We start from the raw sequence: 18,863 nt of genomic DNA on the forward strand, positions 1-18,863 counted from the left end.
CTTTCACTTTTCACTTTCATGCATTGGAGAAGGAAATGGCAACCCACTCCAGTGTTCTTGCCTGGAGAATCCCAGGGACGGGGGAGCCTGGTGGGCTGCCGTCTATGGGGTCGCACAGAGTCGGACACGACTGAAGTGATTTAGCAGCAGCAGCAGCAGTAGCTGCTCAAGTCTATGGGGTAAACCAAAGCTGGAAGGCTCTCTGGTGAGGGGGTGGGGATGACAGGGGGTATGGGAGGCAGGGGGCGGGGTGGGGGTTGTAATCTTAAGTCAGGAGCCCGGGACAGTGCAGCCTTGAGCTAAGGCTGGCAGAACAGGGCCAAGGTCAGAGCCCATCCCAGCCGCAGGAGGAGCCAACTCAGAGGCTTGGGTGAGACTTCCCTGGTGGTCCAGTGGTTAAGACTTCGCCTGCCAATGTGGGGAGCACAGGTTCAATTCCTGCTCAGGGATGGAAGACCCCACATGCCACATGACCACAAAACAAAAGCTCGGGTGGGTGGGACTGGGGGTGGCCTGGCCCGGCCATCCGGCTGCCCTGTGGAGGTGACTCTGAGCCTGGCTCCAGAGGACGAGCTGGGGACACTACGAGAAGACGTGGGAAGAGTGTTCCGGGGTCAGAGGCCACACAGCTCAGGGCACAGGCACAGGGTGCTTGGGACAGGGGCCCCCGGAACACCAGGGTCCTCGTGGACTCACCCGCAGAAGGGAGCCTTGGCTTGGGGGCAGGAGCCCCGCAGACAGAAACCCAGCAGACAGCACCGGCCGTAGGACCTGCTCTCCCCTCTGGGGCGCTCTGAGGTTGCAAACTATTCCGTGAGGAGAGGTTCGGTCTCTGAGCAGAGAAGGAGAGCCTCGGGGGTTGGGTGGGGGCCACGCTGAACTCCAGGCAGGCCACTAGGCTCTGAGACCAGCATGGCTGCGCACCAGGGTGGAATCCAGCCCTCTGGTCAGACCTGCACGCTTGTGTTTGTTTTTTCAATTGGCCGAATCCACACTGAAAAAAAAAAACACCTGGGGGATTCCCTGGCGGTCCAGTGGTTAAGACTCCATGCTTCCAATGCAGGGGGGACAGGTTTGATCTCTGGTCAGGGAACTGGATTCCCCATGCCACGTGGTGTGGCCAAAAAAGCAAAGAAATCTGTGTTTCGGCCAGTGCTGCTGTGAGCACGAGTGTACAAGTGCCTGAGTCCCTGCTTGCACACTCATGTCCACGGCAGCCAAAAAGGTGAAACAACCCAGTGTCCACCAGTGGATGAATGGATAGAGAAAAGGTGGTCCACTGTGTCCTATTCAGCATAAAAAGGAAAGAAGCGCTGACCCCCGCTACAACACAGCTGAACCTTGAGGGCATTATGCCGGGTCAAACAGGCCGGACAGAAGAGGACAAGTACTACATGATTCCAGCGGCCTGAGGTCCCTAGAGCAGCTAAATTCATAGAAAGCAGAGGGCGCGGCGGGAGGGGCATCGGAGTTAGTGTCTGATGGGTAGGGAGTTTGTTTGAGAAGATGAAGAGTTCTGGAGACGGATGGCTGCCCAACACTTAACGTACGTAATGCCATCGGCTATACACTTGCACATGGTTAAAATGGTAAATCTGTATATTTCACTAGAACTGAAAGATGGAGAAAGAAATCTGAATGTCTACTTTTTCATGAACCTCAGGAGCGGTGGCAACACCAGACCCCGCTGGGCTGAGAGGCCTGAATCCATCACGACCTACCCCCCACCCCTGCACTCCGTGGTGCTGGTCAGGCCATTGTGACTCTGGGCATCTCTGCTCTCGGAGGGCAGGGCCTGGGACAGAACAGAAGCTCTGTCCCCATAGTGTGATGAGTAAGCCCCCAGGGCAAGCAGAGCACTCTGAAGGAGCCAGGGACACAGCGGCGGCTTCTTGCAACCAGGCCTCAGCTTACCCATCTGTGTAGAGGGCTTGTTAGCACCGCCATGCCTCTTATGATCCTGTAGGCGAAGGGCTGGCGGTTGCACCAGGCTGAGTGCCGACTGAGCAGCGGTCAGGCTGTGCAGTCTGCAGGCAAGGTTTTCTGGGGCACTAGTGGTTTTGAGGAAAGTGGCCTGGCTGGTCTCAGAGACACTGCTCAGTTCAGTCAGTTCAGTCGCTCAGTCGTGTCCAACTCTTTGCCACCCTATTGGCTGCAGCATGCCAGGCCTCCCTGTCCATCACCAAACCCTGGAGTTTGCTCAGACTCATGTCCATTGAGTCAGTGATGCCATCCAATCATCTCATCCTCTGTCATCCCCTTCTCCTCCCACCTTCAATCTTTCCCAGCATCAGGATCTTTTCAAATGAGTCAGTTCTTCACATCAGATGGCCAAAGTATTGGAGTTTCAGCTTCAGCATCAGTCCTTCCAGTGAATATTGAGGGCCGATCTCCTTTAGAATGGACTGGTTGGATCTCCTTGCAGTCCAAGGGACTCTCAAGAGTCTTCTCCAACACCACAGTTCAAAAACATCAGTTCTTCAGCGCTCAGCTTTCTTTGTAGTCCAACTCTCACGTCCATACATGACCACTGGAAAAACCATAGCATTGACTAGATGGACCTTTGTTGGCAAAGTAATGTCTCTGCTTTTTAATATGCTATCTCAGTTGGTCATAACTTTTCTTCCAACGAGCAAGCGTCTTTTAATTTCATGGCTGCAATCACCATCTGCAGTGATTTTGGAGCCCCCAAAGATAAAGTCTGCCACTGTTTCCACTGTTTCTCTATCTATTTGCCATGAACTGAGGGAACCAGACGCCATGATCTTCGTTTTCTGAATGTTGAGTTTTAAACCAACTTTTTCACTTTCCTCTTTCACTTTTATCAAGAGGCTCTTTAGTTCTTCGCTTTCTGCCATAAGGGTGGTGTCATCTGCATATCTGAGGTTATTGATATTTCTCCCGGCAATCTTAATTCCAGCTTGTGCTTCATCCAGTCCAGCGTTTCTCATGATGTACTCTGCATATGAGTTAAATAAGCAGGGTGACAACATACAGCCTTGATGTACTCCTTTCCTGATTTAGAACCAGTCTGTTGTTCCATGTCCAGTTCTAACTGTTGCTTCTTGACCTGCATACAGATTTCTCAGGAGGCAGGTCAGGGGCTCAGGTATTCCCGTCTCCTTAAGAATTTTCCACAGTTTGTTGTGACACCAGCTGGCATTTTCTCACCTTCCCAACTAGGACACCCTTCCTCCCTTCTAACACACTTCTGATCTGTCCTGAGAGCTCGGGTGTTGTTGCAGAAACCAGTACTCGAGAAACCAAGCCCCACACTCAGAGTTGGAGAACTCAGGTTTATTAAGCCAGCGGGCCCAGAGGAGTTAACACTCCAAGCTCTGAACCTTGGACAAAGGGGTTACAGACTTTTTATACATGAACAGGCATGATTAAACGGGTTTTTGGGTTTGCAGGGGTTGGGCGATTGCAAAGAGCAGGACAAGGGTGAGTGAGATAATCTCTAGTTTCTAGCATTGTGAGTCCCCACTTTCTGAGACCTACGTGATCCAGACTTTGCAAGGAGCAAGCTGAGTTACAGAGGCAGAAAGACCAGGAGGTTAAGTAAAATTTTGCCTTTTCCTCTTCATTCCCCCTTCTCGATGCTTCTGTCACTCGTAGAAAGCATCATCTCATGTTTTGGTAGGACATTCAGAGCTCCCCATTGTTCAGGGGGCTATACTGAGCTATGACCATTTGTAACTTCATGGATTTAATTCAAGAAGTTACGAACTGGGAAATAGCACTGAGAATACAAGGGCCAAAGAAGAGCACTGCAAAGATCATGAAGAGAGGACCGGTTAAAGGGAGAAGCCATGGTGCCCAGCTCCAGATATTCCAGTTATCCCAGGAATTTGCTAGTTCCTCTCTCCTTTTTATGATTCATTCCCTTAGCTGTTGGGCCATGTCCCTGACTATTCCTGATTGGTTTTATATAAAAGCAACATTCTCCATTTAAGAAGAGGCAGAGTCCTCCCTTTTCAGCTGTCAGTAGGTCTAGCCCTCTCCTATTCTGTAAAGCCACCTCAGCCAGGGAATCTAGTTGGTCCTGTAAGGCCACTAAAGAATTGGCCACTCTCTCAATGTTGTCTGTGAAGTCCTTGGATAGTGTATGGTAGAAGGTGGTTGATGAAGCAATTCCTCCTATTCCCATGCCTGTCCCAGCCGTGATTCCCAGACCAGCTAGTAGGGGTATAAACTGGATGGCTCTTTTTGATCATGTGTGTGCTGCCAGAAGTACAGTGAGAATCTGGTTGTTAGGGACAATATTCATCTGGGGAGTGAGGAAAGCTGAGGTGAAGATACCCATCCAATTGACAGGTAGACATAAGTAAGCATCTGTCCCACGAAGAAAAGGCCTTGATGGGCAGCACCTTATTGTGTTTGTGGGAGGATGAGTGGGCCACTCACCTTTTAAAGTTTGATTGCATTGGTCCCTTGCTAAATGGCCTACAGGTTTAGTTCCTCCATCATTCGTAAAGCATTCTGGAATCTTTTGAGTTAACACAATTGCCCTTAAGACTGGCCCTTGTAAGGGTGGATCTACAGGAGTCCCCCTGGCTGTTGCATTATTCAGTGGTACTGGTGTGGCTAAGTACCGTGGAGCGCCTAAGGATGAGCAAAGCCGGCAGCAGTCCCCGGCCAGCTGGGGCTGGTGTCATTAACAAGGCGATGAGATGCGTTGCGAACCCGGTACAGATGGGGGTCCGGGGGCTGATTTCAGGGCAAAGTTGGTCCATGATTTCGTTTGTCTGCATTATTGTCCCTGCCATGAGGTTTTTCCAGTTGGCAGACAGACACCTGTTCTGGGTTGTAACATCTGCGTGGCATTTGGGGGTAGATGGAGGCTCAGGGGCATGATGGCGATGCCATGGTGTCGGGATGCCGCCCGGGTTTTGGATCCTCTGGTGGGGGAAAGGCAGCGGCAGTTGGGGGCGTGACTGGAAACATTTTTGGCACCCAGGCCCCTGGACATACAGTGCATGGTCATGGAGGCAGTGGGTGATCAGCCTATAGGATTGGCTATCTATACATTGTTCTAGCTGTTGGTTGAGTAAGCCATTTTCCAAGGGTTGACCGTAATGTTGACAGGTGCATGATGGATACGGAACGGCACCATGTCACGGCAAGGGGCAGCAAAGGGCTGCAAAGCAGCCTGCACATAACAGATAACTGAACACTAGCAAAAGGTTCCCCCATCTTTGGGTTGTCATGGCTACAGCCACTGAGCCTATTGTGAAGGAGTGTCAGCTATACTGTGAGAAGTTTAGTTAGTAGGGACAATCGCTCATAAAGGACATCTAATAAGAATGAGGCTTCCCACTCTGATGAGATAACAGACAGCTAACCGCAGCTTCTGACCCAAATCCCAGTCCTGGGGTGTGACTGAAGCTAGTCCTATAGCGAAGAGCACAGCAATACTAGCAATCAGGGGTAGAGGCAGGGTTGGCAATGAAAATCCATTGATATTTTCATAGCTGGATCCTCAGGCTTCTGCCGTGCATTGACCAGCCAGCTGCCAGAGTGTGGCTGGAGCAAGGCTGAAGAATTCTCATGCTTCTGCCGTGCGTTGGCTACTCAGCTTCCGGAGTGACTAGAGCAGGGCTTAGCGTCTTTCATGGGTGAGGGCCATTGGAACCAGACCTTGAGGAGGTTTTTGGGGTGCTGAACTGCTTTCCAGCTGTCCTCATCACAGGAAGCGGCTGCCTTCTTGACTCTGGTGTGGTGGGTCCAAAGGATGATGCAGTAGGGGTTGCCAGGACGACCATTTGAGGGCCTGTCCACACTGGCTGAAGTGGGGTTTTTTTTTTTTCCTAATCTTTAACCCATACCTCATCTCCTGGCTGATAGGGATGAAGCCAATTGCCCAAAGGAATGGGTGTCCTTTCTAAGGTTTATCGGAAGATACGGTGGAAGACTTTTCCCAGGGCCTGGAGGTGTCGGGACATCTCCAGGTCAGCTAGTTGTTGGTGGTCCCCCTTGAGCTTTTCTATCTCGGGGGTGGTCTCCCGTATAAGATCTCCAAGGGAGAAGAGCCTGAGGACCTCGGGGTGTGTTTACGGAGGGAGTGCGCAGATTGCTAAGGCAGCTCTTTCCAGCACTGTCTGGGTGTTGGCCGGGGGGTATTCTTGTACTACTGTAGCGGGAATTTCTAATAATGTACTTTCACAGTCTTGAGAAATTTCATAGAAATAGCACCTGGAAAAACAGCAGATATCAAGAAACTGTGTTGATGATATATCAACAATGATGAAAACCATTTTTCATGTTTTTCTCAAAATAATTGCCTTGCTACAGACCCCAAGGCCAGATCCAGAAGGGAGTATGACTGGGATCATGAAAGCATGGACCTTGGAACACCGGGTTGGCGTCAGGTATGAACGCTGCCCACGCACTTGCTGATTGTTCCCGAGACTGTCCCAGGAGGGAACGGCCTGGGGTAAAAACAAGGCGATCTGGACTGTGTCAGTGCAGTGTCTTGGGAAAGATGGATCTAAGAGTTTTGTAGTCTGCAGTCAGGAATAAAAGCTGGACGCAGAGTGGACTCTGCACCTCAGTCCAATAGAGGCTGCAGGTCCCCTGATCCGTTGCACCAGATTTTTCATGTTCTCTTTTCATTCTCGTCACTCACTCCTGGACCTTTAGGGCAACAATTGTCTGGAGCCCAACATTGGGCTGGAGCGCAAGACTGCTACAAGCGAAAGTGAAAATACAGCGACGCAGAACCTGGGACGGTTAAGAGGCCTCTGAAAATTCCCACTGGTAAGTCCTCAGGCACTTAACCAGGGTTAAAATGGGAAATGTTGAGAGTGCAGAACACTATCACCCATATATTTGTTTATTAAGACAGCTCTTGAAAGCAGGAGAAGCTTCTATTAGTGAAGGGTGATTATTAGAATTGTTACAAAGTGAAGTTGCTCAGTCGTGTCCAACTCTTTGTGACCCCACGGACTGTAGCCTACTAGGCTCCTCAGTCCATGGAATTTTCCAGGCAAGAGTACTGGAGTGGGTTGCCATTTCCTTCTCCAAAAATTGTTACAAGCAGTGGATAAATATTGCTTCTGGTCCCTGCCAATAGGGACCTTAGATTTAAAAGTCTGGGAAAAGGTTGGAGCCGAGTTAAAGAAAGAACATACAAGAGGAACTCTGCTCCCTGTTTCTATTTAGAGAACATGGGCGTTAATTCAGTCAGTACTGGAGCCTTTGTAGACTTCTGATTCTTTTGATGAAAGTGATGATGACTCTTTTGAAAAAACCGCAAAATCAATATAGCGAGGCCAGTCACCAAATCATGTTCAATCAAGGTGATATACCAAGATTGGGACTGGGCAAAAATCAAAAAGGAAGGATTTATCCTTTGCTCAAGATTTCAAACCGCCTCCTTTTTCACCAGTTGCCACTGCTCCTATTAATCTTCCTCCACCCACCTATACCTCTTAATTGGAAAACTGATCAACCTGTGTGGATAGAGCTGCTGCTGAGGCTGCTAAGTCGCTTCAGTCGTGTCCGACTCTGTGCGACCCCATAGACGGCAGCCCACCAGGCTCCCACGTCCCTGGGATTCTCCAGGCAAGAACACTGGAGGGGGTTGCCATTTCCTTCTCCAATGCATGCAAGTGAAAAGTGAAAGTGAAGTCGCTCAGTCGTGTCCAACTCTTCACGATCCCATGGACTGCAGCCCACCAGGCTCCTCCATCCATGGGATTTTCCAGGCAAGAGTACTGGAGTGGGGTGCCATTGCCTTCTCTGGTGAATAGAGCAGTGGTCTCTAAAACGAGAAAAATTGGAGGCTTTACATAAATTACTTAATGAACAACTCAGCAAGGGACATATTATTGAGTCCTTTAGCCCCTGGAATTCTCCAGTGGTAAATTCCATCTGGCAAATGGAAAATGCTTACTGATTTGAGAGCTGTTGATGCTGTTATTGTTCTTTAATGGGTGCTTTACAACCTGATCTACCTAATCCTAATATGATTCCAAGAAACTGGCATTTGTTATTGATCTCAAAGATTGTTTTTTTTTACTATTCCTTCACACCCTGATGATCAGCCTAGATTGGACTTTTCAGTTCTTTCCATTAATTTAAAGGAGCCACATAAAAGATTTCAATGGACTGTATTACCTTAACAGTCCCACTATTTGTCAAAATTTGTAGCCAAGGCTTTACACCCAGTGCGACGGCAATTCCCTCATGCATATATCATTCATTTATGTTCACCAATCTATAAAATGCTAATATACAAGACAGTCCATGGTTGCTAAAAAAAAAGTAAGATGTGTCTTTTTAATAAAAAGGTATAAGGAATGGAATTACATTCTATTAAGGACAAAGGAAGTACTTCTGAACTTACAAGTGGCTGTTCTCTAAATGGGCAAGCAGAGTGATGAATACAGAAGTGTGAAAAAGGTTTGTGACAAGTGGAAGAGAGTTTTGTGTATGATACAAGATTCTTAAGACATTAAACTGCCTTTGAAATCTTTTATTGTTACTTTGACTAAGTGAGTAACTATTGTTTCACAATGAATATAAGCTAGTACCAAGCTGGAATTTGATTTTCTCTTCCTGTTTAAAAACAAAGTCTTCATGGAATATGGCTTTTGATAACAGACTATGTAAACATCTTTGTCTTTAAGTGATTCATACTTGTTTTTAAAATCTTTTGTTACTTTGATAAAATGAATGAGTGTTATTTCACAATGATCTATGGAAACTATGGCACACGTAGACAAAGCTCACTCTGCTTCTACAAAATTAACCCCTCTCAGAGAATTTAATATGAATAAAAAATGGCTATAAACCAAACAGTCGGGGCTATGGGAAGTCCAAGACGGCTGCTTGGTTTTTCCCAGCTCCCTGACGAACCTCACTTTTATTTGATAGGGTAAAGCCTTTCCTGGCTGTAAGGTTAACATTTCACAATGAAAAAAAAAAAAAAGGTTAAAATACATTTTCTGCAATCTCCAGTGATTGGGGCACCCACTTTGCTAGACAGGTCATACAGACATTGACAAAAAACTTCACAAACTTCTTGGAGACTATCATTTTTACTGACGTCCTCGGTCATCAGGCAAGGACCACAAAACAAATGGATTGGTTACCCGAGATCGAACAGACTGCTAAATATGACTACAATTTTCATGACTTTTGTTTGACATATTACTGGCTTCTAATCTTTGTTTTCAGATATAAAAAAGCTCTTCTCCTCAAGTCACTGATGGTTTAAAACAATTTAGTGATTTACACCTGAGGTTAAAATTAAAGCATTTTTCTGTTCTCTCTGCCTTGTCCCTCCAGAAATTAGAAACATTTGGGTTCTGAACAGCCTCATCAAGGTTAAAAAAAGAAAAAAAAGACTGTCCCCAGACATATACAAAAATCTCAAGACTATACTGGGGAGCTGGAAAAGAAACATCCACCCAACTGATGTCAGCCTATGACATCTAATGTTTCACTGAATCTAAAGTTCTAGTTTTGTCAATTAAAATCTGTATTTACTAAGACTCACTTCTTAGATAATTCCTTATGGTTATGTTACATTGCTAAGAGGCTTCATTAGGTTAAATTAAAAAGGACATTCATTAACTTAAATTAAAAAGGACACTCTAAGTTTGTTTCTAAAACTTGTCTCAGTAACCAGTCTTTAAATAAAGATCGGTTGCCCCAGAATCTACAACCGGGAAATTAACAAGCTATAGTCATTTAACAAACGAAGTCACAGGACTTAAAGATGTCACTGGGATATACCTAATAAAAGTTCTTGACTTAAATTCTTGTTTATGATTTTACTAGTACTGCTAACTATATTGTTTTCTACATTGCCTGTTTCAAGAAAGGTTGTCCCATACATTATCAAATGTGTGACTGAGCCACTGATATAATGGTGATACACAGATTCATATAAAATCCATATTTATAATGGATGTAACTCACGTATCTTCTTTTGGCAAACTCTCTTATGTACATATGACTATTGATACATTCTCTCAATTTATATGGCCCACTGCTCACTCCACAAAACATATACAAAGACATTTATATGCTTGTTTTGCTGTTATAAAATTACCAAAAACTATAGAAACTGATAATGGCCCTGCTTATACCAGTAGAACATTCCAACAATTTCTTAAAATTTGATCTATAAAACATTCTACTGACATTCCCTATAACCCGCAAAGACAGGCCATAATGGAGAGGGCTAATCAATCACTTAAACATGTGATACAAAAACAAAAAGGGGGAAATGCCACAGGACAATAAACAATATTGAATAAAGCTTTATCTACTCTCGATTTTTTAATATTTTGACACAAACTATGGAAACTACAGCTGAGCGACGTTTTCAGGCGACATCCACAAATAAACTAAGCCTGTGATTTGGTGGCAAGATCGACTAACAAATGCTTGGTCATCGGGAAAGTTAATTACACGGGAAAGAGGGTTTGCTTGTATCTCCCCAGGAGAAGGTCCGGAACCTGTGTGGAGTCCAGCTCGTAGAGTCAAACTGAGCAAAAACAACCAGTGACTCCAGCCCACCTCATCGTGGTCATGTTGCCCTGGTAACCATCGCAAGGGGTGCACCCCTGGTTTCGGCAGAAGCAAAGAATTATACTAATTGGGCATATATACCTAACCCCCCATTACTGAAACCCATTGATTGGGGGGATTCTATGATCCCCGTTTATGTTAATGGCTCTTCCTGGATACCAGGACCTGAAGACACACGCCTTCCTCTTGTTTAAAAAGAGGAAGGGACTCCCTTCAGTGTTATTTATGGGTATGAATCCTGGCCAGTTTGTATAGGACCAGCTACAGGATGTCTTAAATTATCTATGAAAGCCTGGCTGTCCACTAATTCTTTAAAGCATAATTATACTAAGGTTCAACTACATCTTCTCTCTGGTCTGAGCTTTGCTTATGACAACTCAGAACCCAATCATGACACCAAATCAGATAGACCTTTATGCGAGCATCGCAAGCTGTGGACTGGAAAACAAGATCGTATTCAGTGGAATAATTGCTGCGGGACTGAGGGAGTAATTCTGATTAATGGTTCCTATGGAATTGTATGGGACTGGTCCCCCAAGGGGTATGCAGTCTCTAATTGCTCTCATCAAAATCAGTCCTGCAATCCACACAAAAGGCTGTGTTGGCAGGTGCAGAAAGTCTTTGACCATGCTAATATTACCACTCATTCAGACCATCTGATTATATGGCATGGTAGTGGCATGTCACTCAAGGAAGAGGGTAAGAAGAGATTTGGAAATTGGCTCTAAGTCTTAGAAAATTCCAAATTTGGGATGGATATTATTCCGATAAAACTAATCAGTCATTGACATTTAATACCAGTACAAATGGGACATTTTATACTCAGACTTGTGTGAGAGATCCTATGTGCTCTTAAAAGGAACAATTTCTATCAATGAAAGTGTACAAGAACTTTCTTGCCAGGATTACAAATTATATACTTGCTTAAATTCTTCACTTTATAATCCTAATCACTCATTTGTTACATTAAAAAGGAGATTGGGAGTATGGCTTCTAGTAAATCAAACCAGACCTTGGGAAGGCTCCCCTGAAATACATGCTCTTTTAAAGGTTATAAAGAAAGTACTCCTGCTGCTGCTGCTGCTGCTGCTAAGTCACTTTAGTCGTGTCCGACTCTGCGACCCCTTAGACGGCAGCCCACCAGGCGCCCACGTCCCTGGGACTCTCCAGGCAAGAACACTGGAGTGGGTTGCCATTTCCTTCTCCAATGCATGAAAGGGAAAAGTGAAAGTGAAGTCGCTCAGTCATGTCCGACTCAGCGACCCCGTGGACTGCAGCCTACCAGGCTCTTCCATCCATGGGATTTTCCAGGCAAGAGTACTGGAGTGGGGTGCCAATGCCTTCTCCGAAAGAAAGTACTGCAACGTTCCAAAAGGTTTATTGGACTCCTCATAGCAGCTCTTGTGGGAATTATTGCTATAGCCACGACCACAGCAGTAGCTGGGGAGCTCCGCATCAAACTATACAAACGACTACGTTTGTACAGTAGAGGCACCAAAATGCAAATTCTGCCTGGTTCTCCTACTAGGGGAGGAAATACAAAATTTTTAATTACAAATTCATCTTAAGTGTGATTGGAATATTTCTTCATTTTATATCACACCTCATAAATATAATCAAAGTGCATATACTTGAGATCAATTATCTAAACATTTGAGAGGACAGGTTCATAATAATCTATTCTTAGATATTTCTCAATTACAGGCTACTATTTCTAATATGGAGAATGTCCACTTACAGTTACTCCCAGAAACTGATTTATTTAAAGAAATTGAGGAAAGCTTACATAAACTTAACCCCATGATGTAGATTAAAGCTTTAGGAGGAGGATTGCTTGGTACTATAATATCAAAACATATATTTTTAACTGTTTTGTGTCTAGTCCTTAGATACATGAGAGAAATGATCTGAGAACTGATGAAGAAAAAAGTTGCTCGGACAGTGTATCTACTCCTGCAAAAACAAAAAGGGGGAGATGTAATGGGAGTTTCTAATAATGTACTTCCACAGCTTTGAGAAATTTCATAGAAATAGCACCTGGAGCGGGGAGGGAGGTAGAAAAAAAAAAAAAAGAAATAGCACCTGGAAAAACAGCAGATATCAAGAAACTGTGTTGATGATATATCAACAATGATGAAAACCATTTTTCATGTTTTTCTCAAAATAATTGCTTTGTTACAGACCCCAAGACCAGACCCAGAAGGGAGTATGACTGGGATCACGAAAGCATGGACCTTGGAACACCGGGTCGGCGTTAGCCATGAACACTCTCTACACACTTGCTGATTGTTCCTGAGACTTTCCCAGAAGGGAACGGCTTGGGGTAAAAACAAGATCTGGACTGTGTCAGTGTAGTGTCTTGGGAAAGATAGATCAAAGAGAGTTTTATAGTCTGCAGTCAGGAATGAAAGCTGGACGCAGAGTGGACTCCACCTCAGTCCAATAGAGCCTGCAGGTCCCTGATCCGTTGCATCAGATTTCGTGTTCTGTTTTCATTCTCGTCTCTCACTCCTGGACCTTTAGGGCAACATACTACTACTTGGAGAAATAAACTTAACAAGAAAGTTAAAGATATATGGCCCAAAGATGAACAAAAGTAGGAAAGTTGTTGTGGGGCTAACCAGGAGAACCAGGTCCAGACATTGGTTCATGACATTAGTGTTTCTCTAGGCATGAGAAGATGCAAGAATTTGGACTCATGAAAATCTTCACATCTGACTATCTGAAGGCTTGTTTTTCTGGGTTTTTCCCAGAGCACAGAGTGCCTTATTTTTTGTCTCCACCCTGAATTCCTTTCATTCTTGCCTGGAGAATCCCAGGGATGGAGGAGCCTGGTGGGCTGCCATCTATGGGGTCGCACAGAGTTGGACACGACTGAAGTGACTTAGCAGCAGCAGTGAACTCCTTTCGAGGGGGTGTTGAAGGTCAGCATCTTGCAGTGGTCATGATTTCATCTTTGTAGAGGCAGCTGGCAAGGGCCAACATCCAGTCCACAGGGGCCCTTCATAGCCACATATTTGACCATGTTTTGGGGGGGAATTTCTTGGTTGTTGTGTCCTACGGTGCTGGAAAGGCTCATTCCCAGGTGTAACAAAGATTCCCTTGACAGGTCACTCGATGTGTTGTCACTAGACCAGGCCTTATAAGTAGCAAAGGTCTCTGGACAATACCTGTCTTACTAGCCTCTTGGTCCAGGAAAGTATTTCGTCTTGTTGCTTCTTCTCATATCTAGAGTTACATTACTACAATTATTGATCTCATATGGAACTGCATATCAGCATTTTATCACAGGCTCAGTCACACATTTGGTAGCATAAGAAATAATCTTCTGAAACAAGCTACATAGAAAATAATACAGCTAGCAGTGATTAGTAAGGTCATAAGCAAAAATTTAAGTCAAGAACTTTCACCGGTATAGCCTGGTATAACCCAGGTAACATCTGACTCAGTTAAATGATTATAGCCAAGTGTTAATCTCCTGGTTGTACATCATTGAGCATCTGACCTTTATCCAAAGATTGGTTACTGAGATAAGCTTTAGAAACAATCTTAGAATGTCCTTTTTAAAAGCTTAATTAAGCCTTTTAGCAATATAACATAACAAGGAACTAGCTCAGAAGTGAGTCTTAGTAAGCACAGACCTTAATTAACAAAACTAGAACTTAATATTCAGTGAAACTTTTTTTTTTTTTTGAGAACTCATCGTGAGGGCATTAACACTGTAGCCAGGGAAGGGTTTCAGTTCATTCGCTCAGTTGTGTCCGACTTTTTGTGACCCCATGAATTGCAGCACGCCAGGCCTCCCTGTCCATCACCAACTCCCGGAGTTTGCTCAAACTCATGTCCATTGGGTCGGTGATGCCATCCAACCATCTCATCCACTGTTGTCCCCTTCTCCTCCCACCTTCAATCTTTCCCAACATCAGGGTCTTTTCAAATGAGTCAGTTCTTCACATCAGGTGGCCAAAGTATTGGAGTTTCAGCTTCAGCATCAGTCCTTCCAATGAACACCCAGGACTGATCTCCTTTAGGATGGACTGGTTGGATCTCCTTGCAGTCCAAGGGACTCTCAATAGTCTTCTCCAACACCACAGTTCAAAAGCATCAATTCTTCAGCACTCAGCTTTCTTTATAGTCCAACTCTCACATTCATACGTGACTACTGGAAAAACCATAGCTTTGACTAGATGGACCTTTGTTGGCAAAGTAATGTCTCTGCTTTTTAATATGCTGTCTAGGTTGGTCATAACTTTTCTTCCAACAAGCAAGTGTCTTTTAATTTCATGTCTGCAGTCACCATCTGCAGTAATTTTGGAGCCCCCAAAAATAAAGTCTGCCATTGTTTCCACTGTTTCTCCATCTATTTGCCATGAAGTGATGGGACCAGATGCCATGATCTTTGTTTTCTGAATGTTGAGCTTTAAGCCAGCTTTTTCACTTTCCTCTTTCACTTTCATCAAGAAGCTCTTTAGATCTTCTTTGCTTTCTGCCATAAGGGTGCTGTCATCTGCATATCTGAGGTTATTGATATTTCTCCCAGCAATCTTGATTCCAGCTTGTGCTTTCTCCAGCCCAGCTTTTCTCATGATGTACCCTGCATATAAGTTAAATAAGCAGGGTGACAATATACAGCCTTGACGTCCTCCTTTTCCTATTTGGAACCAGTCTGTTGTTCCATGTCCAGTTCTAACTGTTGCTTCCTGACCTGCATACAAATTTCTCAAGAGGCAGGTCAGGTGGTCTGGTATTCCCATCTCTTTCAGAATTTTCCAGAGTTTATTGTGATCCTACCCATCAAATAAAAATGAGGTCTGTCAGGGAGCTGGGAAAAGCCAAGCAGCCATCTTGGATTTCCCATAGCCCTGGCTCTTGATTTTCAGCTGTTGTTTATATCCATTTTTAATTTCCTGTTTTAGGAGCAGGCTATTGCCATGTTTTAAAGACATCAGGATAGCAAAAGTCTTGCCATGAGGGGTTATTTTTTGTAGAAGCAGAATGAGCTTTGTCTACATGTATCATAATCTTGAAACTGAAAGTGAAAGTGGCTCAGTTGTGTCCGACTCTTTGCAACCCCATATAGTCCATGGAATTCTCCAGGCCAGAATACTGGAGTGGGTAGCCTTTCCCTTCCCCAGGGGATCTTCCCAACCCAGGGATCGAACCCAGGTCTCCCACATTGCAGGCAGATTCTTCACCAGCTGAGCCACAACGTGTCCGACTCTTTGAGACCCCATGGTCTGTAGCGCGCCAGGCTCCTCTGTCCATGGGATTCTCCAGGCAAGAATACTGGAATGGGTAGCCATTCCCTTCTCCAGGGGATCTTCCCAACCCAGGGATCGAACCCTGGTCTCCCACACTGCAGATAGATTCTTTACCGTCTGACTACCAGGAAGGCCCACATCATAATCTTAAATATTGTTTAGTTATTTTACCAAAGTAACAAAAATATTTTAAAAACAAATATAAATCACTTAAGGCAAGGAAATTAATAATCTGTTATCAAAAGCTGCATTCTAAGAAAATTTTGTTTTCTAAACAGAGAGAGACCAAATTCTAGTCTGGTACCAGCTTACTGTTAATAACAAAATTTGTTTATCTGTTTAATCTTAGAAAGTCTTTTCCATAAATCTTGAAGAACTAGCAGTATTCCTCTAAAGGCATGAGAGTAAAACCATGGAAGGTGTGTTTAAAAACTGATTCTGTTGTAATTGACAAAGAAACCTGGTCATTGTTGTGATATGTACTCTTCAGTATGATAACTAGGATTATAATTGACCATATTTTTTCAGGGCATATCAGATATATATGAATTTCACACAATTTTAGGGTAGCTATGTAGTAACATCAACCATACAGTATAACCTGTAAGATTCATCACCCCCTCAATAGTACTTCCCATGTAATTTAACATGTCCAATGAACCTAGGTGGCTTAATAGCTCTTTGGAATGTCTCAGGGGCCCTCTGAAGCATCCCAAAGTTAGCTAGAAGTCAAGTGATTTAGGAAGTTTTGTCAATAAATATCAAAAGGGTTCATAACACTCATCAGGTAGGATCATATAAGTCACTGTGAAATAATAGTTATTTACTTAGTCAAAGGTAACAAAAGATTTCAAAGGTAAATACAGAACAGATCAATTAAGAGGTAAAGAAACTTAAATCTATTATTAAAAGCAGTTCAACATCTGAAGAAAGTATGTCCTCTTAACAGAGAGGAAGGCCGAATTCAAGTTTTGCACCAGCTTACTTTAAACTCATTTAGGTAAACTTAATTAAATTTATTTTAAACTTAATCGGTCCTAACCATGCCCCAAAATATTTTTTTTCAGGGTCACTGTCCACAAAACTTCTAATCACTTTTTGTAACAGCCACCTGTAAGTCAGACCTACTTTCTTTTTCTCTTCATAAAATGTAATTTTATTTTTATACCTTTTTATTAAAAACATACATCCTACTTCTTTATTAGATTAGCAAGCAAACATTAATACTAGATAATTAATATTGAATATTTCCAAATTTATATGAATCTGAAATTTATTTAGGTTGATTTCTCTTGTATTTAGAATTGTTTGATTTGTAAGCAATTACTTTCCTTTGGAGAAGGCAATGGTACCCCACTCCAGAACTCTTGCCTGGAAAATCCCATGGATGGAGGAGTCTGGTAGGCTGCAGTCCATGGGGTCGCGAAGAGTCAGATACGACTGAGCAACTTCACTTTCACTTTTCACTTGCATGCATTGGAGAAGGAAATGGCAACCCACTCCAGAATTCTTGTCTGGAGAATCCCAGGGACAGGGGAGCCTGGAGGGCTGCCGTCTATGGAGTCACACAGAGTCAGACATGACGGAATCGACTTAGCAGCAGCAGCAGCACTTTCCATTAGGCCAAGTAAATTAGCACTCATTTACAACTTCAACAACATTATCAGAAAAAAAACAAGACATACACTGAGACATACATAAATCCAGACAGACTGACAGAGATCTTATAGTTTTCTGTTTGAGATTTAAAATATCTATTTGAAAAAAAAATAATAAAAAAATAAAATATCTCTTTGACCCCTTTTTTGTCTTTGCCTGAAGTTCTAATTTGCCCAAGGCTGAGGTCTCAAGCAAAGTTGGCTGTGTATTTCAAGGACATGGAAAGGGTTAACTTTAAGCTTTTTCCTAGGCAGGACTTTTAACATGCTGCTGCTGCTGCTAAGTCGCTAACATGCTAGTTGTTTTTAATTATATATGCCAAAAGAATTGGTTTTGTAGTTTCCAAAAGAAAAATTTCTCTCACTCCATTCAATCAGCAAGCACGCACTCACAATCATTCAGAGGTTATCACAATGCCTCCCTTTCCCCGAGGCCCCAGGTTTCCTTAACTGTTGCTCCCTTCCTGCGAGCCCCAAGGAGTTACCATTCACGATGCCTCCCTTCTCCTGAGTCTCCAGGTCTCCCTATCTGACGCTCCCTTCCTGGGAGCCCAAGGAGGTGATCAGTCTTCTCTTCTACCTGTTGGAGTAGGACCTGAATGGGGACTGGCCCCGGGGCCTTAACTGACCCTGTGGCCACTCCTGGTGAGTTGGTCCATCCCTCCAATGAGTCCAGTTGGTGCTCGGTCATCCAGAGAGTCAGAACACAGGTCCAAAAGAGAACCCAGGATACCATCCGATGGCGCGCCTCCTCATTCGTCTGAGGGTTCCTTCACTCCAGCCTGACCGAGCCACCAGTCCGGCAGCTCAAGAGGCCAGCATGGTTGGGATCTCGCTGGGGCCTCCAGAAATGTTGCAGAAATCAGTACTCGAGAAACAAAGCCCCACTCTCAGAGAGTTGGAGAACTCAGGTTTATTATGCCAGTGGGCCCAGAGGAGTTAACACTCCAAGCTCTGAGCCCTGATCAAAGGGGTTACAGAGTTTTTATACATGGACAGGCATGATTAAGAGGGTTTATGGGTTTGCAGGAGCTGGGCAATTGCAAAGAGCAGGACAAGGGTGAGTGAAATAAGCTCCAGTTCCTAATATTGTGAGTCCCAACTTTCTGAGACCTATCTGACCCAGACTTTGCAAGGAGAAAGCTGAGTTACAGAGCCAGAAGGACCATGAGGTTAAGTAAAATTTTACCTTTTCCTTTTCAGTGTCACTTGGGGCTCTCTGCCTCTTGGAGACTGGGGTGTGACTTGACTCCAGCCCCATCCGGGGCTCCTGGCCCTGCTCAGAACCTCCCCATGGCTCCTGTGACCTCAGACCTCACATTTCCTCTTCCCAAGTTCCTCAAGGCCCTCTTCGTCCTGCTCACTGCCGTCCCGGCCCCAGAGTTCAGTTTCCACAAGA

At 44.4% G+C, this 18,863-nt stretch overlaps 1 long non-coding RNA gene across 1 annotated transcript; it reads left to right on the top strand.

The window, feature by feature from the left end:
- Nucleotides 1-6,280: 6,280 nt before the first annotated feature.
- Nucleotides 6,281-13,119, top strand: LOC102410832. The gene is made up of 2 exons (XR_006548150.1): nt 6,281-6,759; nt 12,727-13,119. It is a non-coding gene; the product is annotated as an uncharacterized LOC102410832 (long non-coding RNA).
- Nucleotides 13,120-18,863: the final 5,744 nt, after the last annotated feature.

The sequence above is a fragment of the Bubalus bubalis genome, chromosome 24 (genome assembly GCF_019923935.1).
Source record: "Bubalus bubalis isolate 160015118507 breed Murrah chromosome 24, NDDB_SH_1, whole genome shotgun sequence".
NCBI lineage: Eukaryota > Metazoa > Chordata > Mammalia > Artiodactyla > Bovidae > Bubalus > Bubalus bubalis.